Below are 9,589 nucleotides of genomic sequence, written 5' to 3'. Positions count from 1 at the left end.
AGCATGCGCACTTCCTTCATTGCTTTCAAGTGGAAAAGTCCAATTCTCATTATGGGGGATTTATCAAAATCTATAAAAAAAATTTGAACCAAAACTGAGACTAAAACATGAATAAAAATGCAGACTTTCCTATTAGGTAAACTAATATAATTTTTTAATATTCTTGTCTAATTGAATCATTGCTTATTTTGATATTCATGACTGATTTTAATTTTTGCTTACCATTGCTTTTATACATAACCTATTATTTAGTGGACAGGTCCACAGCGTGGGAACTCAGCTCCAGCGACCTGACCTTGTTAACCTGCTCGCCTTTGTGCACTAAGAAACACCCAAAACTAAATAATTGGGAGTATTTTTTTGACGGGTCACCATTACGTTCAGTATAAACTTTTTTGTTGTGCGCTAGATTTGGGCGCCTCTTGGGTGGTAAACTGATACCAATTGTGTGTGAGAAATTGAGCTGTCACAACAGGTCAACTGTTGGTGTAAATCTGCGGCCCGAGCAAGGCGTAAACTTTGTCAATTTTTACCTTCTTCTTTTGTGCGATCTGGTGCAAGATTGCAGGAATTTGACGTATTCAGATTGGAGCCATTCATCCCAAGATCTAGGATTGAGGTAAGTAGACTATCAAGGATAAATTTCAATCATAATTTCAAGAAAACAAAGACATCAATGTGAATGGGGAATGTCCATGCACAGCTGAGCTGTGTGAGTGAGACCTGAATACCATCAACCATGAAAACAACTGCACAAAATAAACTGAAGCTATTGAAACATGATAAAACACTGAACTCTGATGCATACTCGTGTCCCCGGTACATGAATTAGGATATAGTACAGTTCCAAATCGAATCCTGATTGGGACAGCAGCATGATGAATCTTTACTGTCATGCAGCAGATAGTAATCATAGTTATTTATGTACTAATATTTTAAATTAGTTCCATGTTTAAATTTGTCGCTATAAAAATTTGCGGTGCGGGGGGGGGGGGGGGCCCGGTTTAATTACAAAGTCAAGGATGAAGGTTTCATATGATATTGATTGCTGACTCGTAGCTTAGTACAACTTCAAGGTCAAGGAACTTATACGTTGTCCTCTGCTCTGTCCAACGTATAATAAGACCGTTAACATATCGCTATCATATCAGCCTACATTGTATCAGGGAATTGTTACTGTTGAAGGAATATTGTTGAAGGAATATTACAACAGATGAACAGTACAGAATACATTGTAGGACTTGTCATCCGTGGGTTGAGTTTCCTCTCAGTCCCCTAAAAACATCAAAACACCAAAAGCGTTATTTTGTTACTAAACTTACAACTTACTTATTACTTACTAAAGAATATCCTTCATCATATTACGGACATAAAATTGGTCAACTTGCCTTGAAAGGTCAAAATCAGCCAAGTTTATTATCTGTACAATCCTACATTGTATGCTAGTCCGGGGTGTTTGTCAGCGTGTATGGAGGGTGTAGTACTAGCTAGTACTAGGCAGGGGTAGCATTATATATGTTGTGTTTCTGCGCGCACAGTGCTATTTTTTTTTTAGTTCGGACGCAAAAAAGAAACTTTACAAGTACTGGGGTCTTGTCTTGTCTTGTCCGTACTGCACCAACCGCTGCCGCTGGGCTACAATGTATAAACGTGTGCACAGTCCCTCATGCATGTAGTTGCAAAATTACATTGAACTTTGAAGCAGTGACTTGAATGCCTTTGAATCAGTGGCAGATTTAATGTGTGGCGGCCAAGCCTTGAAATAAGCGGGCGCGGGGAGCAAATTTACCCTCGTAAAGCCACCAATTGCTCCTGGTACTTGTAAAATTCACATGAACCAGGAGCAATTTTCTAAAATAAATTGCTCCTGGTTACAGTTTTGCACTTGATGTAGTCGTGCTGGTATGCTGTATTGTATATCACATGAACCAGGAGCAATTTTCTAAAATAAATTGCTCCTGGTTACAGTCGTGCTGGTATGCTGTATTGTATATATGCAGAAAAGTTTTTAATATTGAAAATTGCTCCTGTTTCTTCAGAAATTGCTCCTGGTTCTTGTAAAATCCCAGTGAACCAGGAGCAATGTTCAAAACAAATTGCTCCTGGTTCCAGTCTGCTTATTTCAAGGCTTGGTGGCGGCAGGGCGTTTCAGGTTGGTATGGTCGTACATGTAGGATAGAGTGAGTAGCGGTAGCTCTGACTTTGTTGGTCGGGATATTGTAGTTTAAAGGTTGGTTTTGAGGGTTGCTGGTCTTGTTGGATGGAGTAAATGAGTGAGTTTCTTTGTAAACTGTAGTGAGCCTGGCTATAGTTAGAGTTGGGCGACTATCACTTTTTTCCTAGTCGACTAGTCGGCAGCAAATAGTCGCGACTACGACTATAGTCGCGACTATCTGTGGTTAAAATTGGACTGAAAAATCGGGTGAAAGATTGGTGGTAATTTAGTATTTATAATGCATGATTACAGGACCCGTGATTGCCGGCATCGCATCACAGTTTGCTACACAAACCAGCACTGTTGCAATACAAATTGCTACACTGTATCGCACGCTTTGCGATGCAAATATTTGACTGTAAAATGCTGTAATATAGGCCTAACTTTTCTGTTCAATTAAATTCACTTGCCACTTTCCAGCAACAGCACAAGAAACTTCATATAATTTCTCAAACCTTCAATATTCCAATAGCGATCTTCGTTCGTTTCCATGTTTTGCTGTGCATGAAAATATGTAAACATGCCGGTACAGCAGTGCATATTTTCCATGGTATGCTCATGAACGTGTTGCATCGTGCATGTACGATTAACTTTCACCTCCGACCTACGTCACCTGACCTCATCTAGACTACTGCATTTGTCGCTACAGGGGTGGCATTGCAACATTACGACTGTTTGTCAGCTAATTTGTTTATTTTCCTGTTGCTTTCTAAATATTCTGTTACCACAATAAGCATAGCTTTTTGAAATTACGTGAAAAGTACTTCTAATCTAATAATATTTTCCTAAATTGTCCCTTTTGGAAAACACTTCTCGGAAGTTCTCGCTGTTTCTTTCCAAAGTTAAAATAATCTCATACCTTCAGTAGTTGGTACAAACACCCAACCTGAGTCTGTACATGCACTTTTGCGCTATGATGCTGCTACACCTGTTATCGCTGCATAAATTATAATCATAATGAGATGTTCGACAGTTCTAAGTAATTTGAGTTTTTTGACGGCTTTTATCTTGTGGGAAAGTAGTTCGACAACAAGTCAATAACACCAGTTTAATGATGATTTATGGACTTTATGATTACTTGTTGGTTAGTGTTACTATTGGTAAGACAATGACTAACATTTTTCACATTTTTCGCAGTTTATATGTTAGTATTTGGTTGGTTTTGGTGCGAATAACTGGCACTTTTAAAGTAATTTTTGAACACAAAAATATACTTGCATTAGTCGACTTTTGGTTTTCAATAGTCGTAGTCGCGACTATCAGTAATAGTCGCGACTAACGACTATTGGCGACTTAGTCGCCCAACTCTAGCTATAGTGCGGCATTTCTGTTCAAAGGGTGTCACATTTGAGATCGAGGAGCATGTCTGTAACACTACTAGTCTTTCTGTAGTCACTGGTTACAAACCTGGCAGCTCTTCTCTGAATTTTTTCAAGGTTGTTGATGTGAATGGCCAGGTAGGGATCCCAAATGGCACTACAGTATTCCAGTCTTGGACAGACGAGGGTTTTATATGCAATTTCTTTTGTTGATTTTGTTCAATTCCAGAAGTTGCGCCATAGAAGGCCAAGTATTTTGTTGGAACTAGAAATGATTTGATTAATATGTTTTGCCCAGCTAAGATTATCTGACAGCTCGATGCCCACGTTCAGACAGGGTCTAATTCTGCATAAAACCGGACAGCGTTATTTCTATAGATCTGCTGCGCATTCAAATTGCATTGTATTGCATCGTAATTTCATTTGTGTCTATGCTAATTATGTTTACACAACATGAACTCACGTGTTTTCAAGCAAATTCACCGATAATAGGTGATCAAAAGCGATCGGAATGTTACAAAAGTACAGATCGCATTCAGCTTACTTCATATGAGATGATCTTTGGAAAAATACGGCATAATTTGTCTTGTTGTTTGCGGAATGCCATGCAGTAAAATATTAATACGTTGCGGCAATTCATGATTGACAACTAACAATCGGCGTGTCCTTCGTATCCTCCACTGTCAATTTCTTATCCACTCACTAATCCTCACAAAAGCTTTGTGTTGATTACGTAATGTGTGGGGGCAAATTGCAATAAGTACAATGAAATAATGAGTAGGGCGGGCTCCGAGGTGGGTTTCTTCTTCATCTTACGTAACAGTATTGTAAAAAAAAAAACCCGGAAGCTTGTCGTTTGGAGCTCTAGCTGAAATACGGCAAGATAATGTAAGATAGTAAATGTAAACCTGTATTTTAGCTAGAGTATCTCGAGCTACCCACGTTAGGGATGGTGTTTTACTTCCTGGAGTGCTGAATTTCCCATGGTGTACTGATGATGGTAATATTTTTTTCTTCTGAGTCTTTCTCATGATGAAGCACTTGGATACTTTCAATAAATTTCATCAACCAGGAGGATTCCCACTTGCACAATGAGTCGATGTCATGTTGCCCGTGCGCGTAACAAATTCGACTGTAATAAATTATAGTAGTTCTGTGTTTTTTACCAGAAAAACAAATTATGTTCATTTCAGAATGTCAAAAATAAACACTCCAAGAACTGTATCACATTGATCACTCAGAATACCAATCTGGTAAAAACAGCGTGTAAGTAAAGGCTATTTAGGCTCAGGGAACGAAATAGCACAACAATCGACCCCACTTGAAACTTCAGGATGTCTGCCTTTTATAGAATGCCTGACTGGGGGTATTTATATTTATGTTTTACATGAACATTTATTTACTATATGTGGTGTTCAGTACACTCTACCCATATCTTTGGATAATCTATAGTATCCGGGATCGCTATCCCTATTTGTTAGTGTTAGGGTTTAATAGTTAAAAGCAGGGCTGGAAAAAATGCAATATTTCCCTGGAACATCATCAAAATTTCCCTCAAAGTTTGCAAAATTTCCCTCCAGTATTGAAAATGTTCCCATTATTTCTTATATTTCTTTGTTTAGAAGACACAAATTTCCCTCCAAATAGTAAAAAAGTTCCCAAGTTCCCCACTTTTTCCAGGCATGGTTAAAAGTTAGGCAGCAGAATCATGGTTAACTTAGGGGAAGGGTTAGCCTCAGCCAAAATAGCTTATGCCACTAAAACCGAGGATCGCAGTAAGTTTTAGCTGCTTGTTAACATAGTGTTCAAACAGCATGATCTGAGCAAGGTACATTGTAACATCTTGATTGGTTTCTACATGTAATAGCTAAATCATGGCGAGCCGTGATTTCATGTTATCTGCATCAAAACATCCCGGTGTCAATTTGACCTTGCTTCATCAGTTGACCCTGTGACCCATCACCCCATGGCCCATGTAGTCTTTGAGCCCTGACTCAGAAGAGTAGGTCTACAAGTTAACTGAATTCATCAGCCATGTACTGGTGTTATTGGGAGAAATCTTTACCAACTTTCTCTCAAGATTACCTGGTACTGGTACCTCAAATTACGCCAGCAACATAGCAACTGGGTATTGATCTATTTGTAAATTTGTGTAGTATTCGCTGGTGAAGTGATGTAATAATCGGAATAAACTACCATAGCAATAGGGTAAAACAATTTTTGAATGTACATCACGCTGCACTACAAGCAGGTTGCACTCATCACCTGTGTATGTCTGCAATCATAGATTGAACACAATACTGCTCTTTTCAAAGATACTAATATTACAGGTGCGAGTGATCAGCATGATATGGTTCAATGCGGAGGTACCGCATGAACATACCAGTGCAGCGCGGTATACAAAAAATATTTTATCGTATTGCTATAGTACCGTAGTTAATCCGATTATTACATCACTTTGCCAGCGAATTGACATGTGCTTTTGAATATAACAGACAATCAGACATATGGTGCAAAAATGCTTTTTGAAAAAGCATAAGAAAGAAAATCTTAGAAATTAAATTATTTCACTTGAAAACTACCAATTTAAAGCATTCAAGTGACTTAATCATGAACTTACTGTATAGACCTGGAGGCCTGTTGTTTAGTCTAAATGTTCTGCAGTTTATCACAAGTTAAGCTCAGTGTTTACCCAACATGAACCCACAATAACCTGCATGTACTATCATTTGCAAATCTTGGCAAAAGGGAAGAATTTATTGATGAGGCCCTGTGATTATCAATGCAAAATTCTTTGGCAGTGGCTTGTAAGCGTTGAATTTCATTGGTTCCTGCATATAGGTTGTCTACATGTATCCCATGGCAGCGTCATCGCAGAACACACTTGTCAAGGCTTGCGTATATAGCGCATTGTAGAGAGTAATATGTGAACAAGGGATCACAGTACGTGCAACTAAAATGGTAAACAAGTTTAGTTCATTTCAGAGTAAGGGGAGTTTTCATGATGGTAACTTTAAAAAAAATAAAATAGTGTTTAGTTATAAAATAACATGGGCAATTCCAAGCGCATCATTCAGCAATGTGAAGTTTGCTCAGGGCATGTGCATTTTAAATCGCCCACCACATTTCAAATAGAACAAGAAAGACATTGAACAGTGTAGCGGTTCATTCAAGCATATCGATAGACCAGTCCCTTGCCTTTGTTGATAAACAATGATGTCAAGTGGTCTATACTGTGTGATAGATGACTGTCAGGTCCAATATTTTATCATAGTCAGGGATGTAAATCTGACAGGAATTCCAGAAATTTGCACCCTCCCCTAAAAAAATCTGGAAATTTTATGTAAAAAAAAAACTTAATTTTTTTTTGTTTTTTTGGTTTGGATGATGATAATTTGCTACCGGAAGTCAGCTTGACCGAAATTCTTTCCCACAATGCAATATGCACAGTGCAAACAATGTATCTGTTAGCACCCCACACACATGATCAGCAGAGCGGAAAGTATGTATTCCCCAATGTGTTCCCATGTAACATACGGCATACGCTACAGGTTGTTCCAGGATACGCAATGACAGAGTCAAACTGTCTTCCGGTAGAGAAACCAGGATCCACATATTTATTAGTGTACATGTAGATATTTCAAAAATCTACTTTAAAGTGTCATGTCAACATCTCAACATTCGTATCTTTTAGATGAAAATTTACATGATTGAATGCAGGATTAAAGAAAGTAAAGCTCTGCATTTTAATTTGTAATGTATTATCATTATGAATTGCTACAACACCAAACCCAAACACATTTTCCCTTTTTTCTGTGGAGCACCTTTTTCCCACCAAATGACACATTAAAATGTATTGCATGGTTTCCAAATACAAAATGCAATAAAATTGTATTCAAGCTAATTATCTCCCTGGTCATTGATTGGGGTACTTTAATAATATAAAAACAATGAAATGAAAGTCGATATGGGAATTTTCACACAGAAACATTCAAAATATGATACATAGCTGAAGTCATAAGCCTAATTCCAAAGTAACAGGTGTTAACATGGTTAATGGATTTGTTGAGGCATATTATCACTTAGAAAATTTCATTGGAGAGGAGGCACAAATTAGGTTGAATATCACAGGCTGAAAAAATGTTTTTTTCCCTGCAAGCAATCCAGAATTTCCCTCCAGTTTTACCAAATTTCCCTCCAGTATGACATATTTCCCTTATGTATTTCTTTATGTTTTTGGTCAAAAACCAAAAATTTCCCGGCAATGAGCTTCCCGTATTGCCCACTTTTTCCCGCTGTGTTGAATATTGTCAGTCTACTACCAAAGTCATTTTTTGTAATTTTGAGAACAAAGTACAAAATATGGTTCAAGCATGCATTTAAACATATTTATTTACCAATCTTTGAACAAGAACAAACGATAATGATAAAAATTACAGGGAATAATCCGAAATAATTAGGGTGATTACATAACATCAAAATATAGTAATGATATGGTAATAAATCCAAATTTATCCAATAGTAATTTTCCAAATTATGAAGGCCTTTAACCTCTCTTTACAAAGACAATAATTAATATCAACAGGCGAAAAAATATTAAATGCTGGAAAATGAATAAAATGAATTTATAGGCTCACACTCACAGTTATTGTCAACCCATTTTTTATGCTGTAACTTTCCCATGAACTTGGCTCCATGATCTTGGAACTCTAATCCTGACTAAATGCTGAACAGTAGAAATGTTTGAATGTCATAATGTGGTAATGAATGTGTGTGAATTTGTGTCACGATCAGGGCCATGATCTCAGCCAGTGGCTTTTGAAAACAGTTGGCCGTTCCCTCACTCATTTTTTCTCGTGAACGCAAAGTGACAGATCATGGTTTTGGGTTGCACAATGTTGGAATTCAGAATTGGGGTCATGATTTAAAAGTCAGTCGAAGATTGCCAATGATTTAAAGTCATTGTGGTTTAAATTTATCAATTTGTGACATACTAAAGTCATGTAATTTATGTTTTTGTGGTTATTCTGGGAATAATGTACATTTCAAGTGCAAAATTATGAGTTTTTAAATTGTAGGCAATATTAGACTAACATTAGAATCACAAACAAACTCATCTCCCAATGACACAAGTCTCTAACCCCAATATGTTTGCTTTGGCTTCAACATAAAAATCACAAGTTTTGTGATATTTTTTCAAAATCTCAAGAACCAATATTAGGCCTGTTTGTACTCAAGTTTTAAATGTATTTTCATGCTGATTCCAAATATGGTCATGAAAATTGACAATTCTGAATTTTTTTAATTTTTAAAAATAAATGAAACTTAAGAGAGTTAATACCCTTATAGAATGACCTTTGAACATGTTGGGTACTAAATCTCATCCTCCACAAGTAGAGGTCAACATTTGATCTATGATTGTTATAACAGTTAATGAACTCTGCCATTGTGGATGAGATAATTCTTGCTCATAATGTAAGTGGAATTCTGTGATCTGACACCTTACACTCAGATTTTGAGCCTAAAGTTAAAGTAGTCGCAGCAGGACCATATTTGGGAGGAAATTACCACTGCCTCCAAGAATTTGACCTCCTGCAACCCTATAGGTGTTACTAATAGTTCCCAGGGAGACGAAAATTCACACTCTGGATTTATTTCAGAAACTTTGGTTTGAATTTATGTTATCATGTCCAGGTAAATAAACACAGCCAAAAAGAAAGTCTCCAGTAGTTCCATCCCCATTTAATCAGATTCTGATTTCAAAAAAAAAAAAAAAAAAAAAAAAAAAATTTGTTTTAAAAGTTATTTATTTTTTCGGCTTTGGAGTGTCCCTGGACCTAGACCTAAATGCTAGGATCATTCATGGTTGATTTAAAAAAAAAAAAAATTGAATTTTGCACGGTGTGTTGTGTTTTTAATATGAAAATTGATACTTTGTTTTCATGTCATACTCTATTAATGATATCAAAATGCTTTCAAATTTAGAGTATGACATGAAAACAAAGTATCAATTTTCATATTAAAAACACAAAATTCAATTTTTGTTTAGGTCAAC

General features: G+C 36.8%; 1 protein-coding gene across 1 annotated transcript in view; it reads left to right on the top strand.

Moving 5' to 3' along the window:
• The first annotated feature begins 475 nt into the window (after positions 1-475).
• Positions 476-9,589, top strand: part of LOC140166455 (recombining binding protein suppressor of hairless-like) — an 84,614-nt gene continuing 75,500 nt past the window's right edge. Inside the window, exon 1 of the mRNA XM_072189933.1 lies at positions 476-619. The gene's annotated coding sequence lies outside the window, so the exon portion shown is untranslated. The remainder of the gene's footprint in view (positions 620-9,589) is intronic.

The sequence above is a fragment of the Amphiura filiformis genome, chromosome 12 (assembly GCF_039555335.1).
Source record: "Amphiura filiformis chromosome 12, Afil_fr2py, whole genome shotgun sequence".
In the NCBI taxonomy this organism is placed as follows: Eukaryota; Metazoa; Echinodermata; class Ophiuroidea; order Amphilepidida; family Amphiuridae; genus Amphiura; species Amphiura filiformis.
This window is presented reverse-complemented; position numbering and strand designations above follow the sequence as displayed.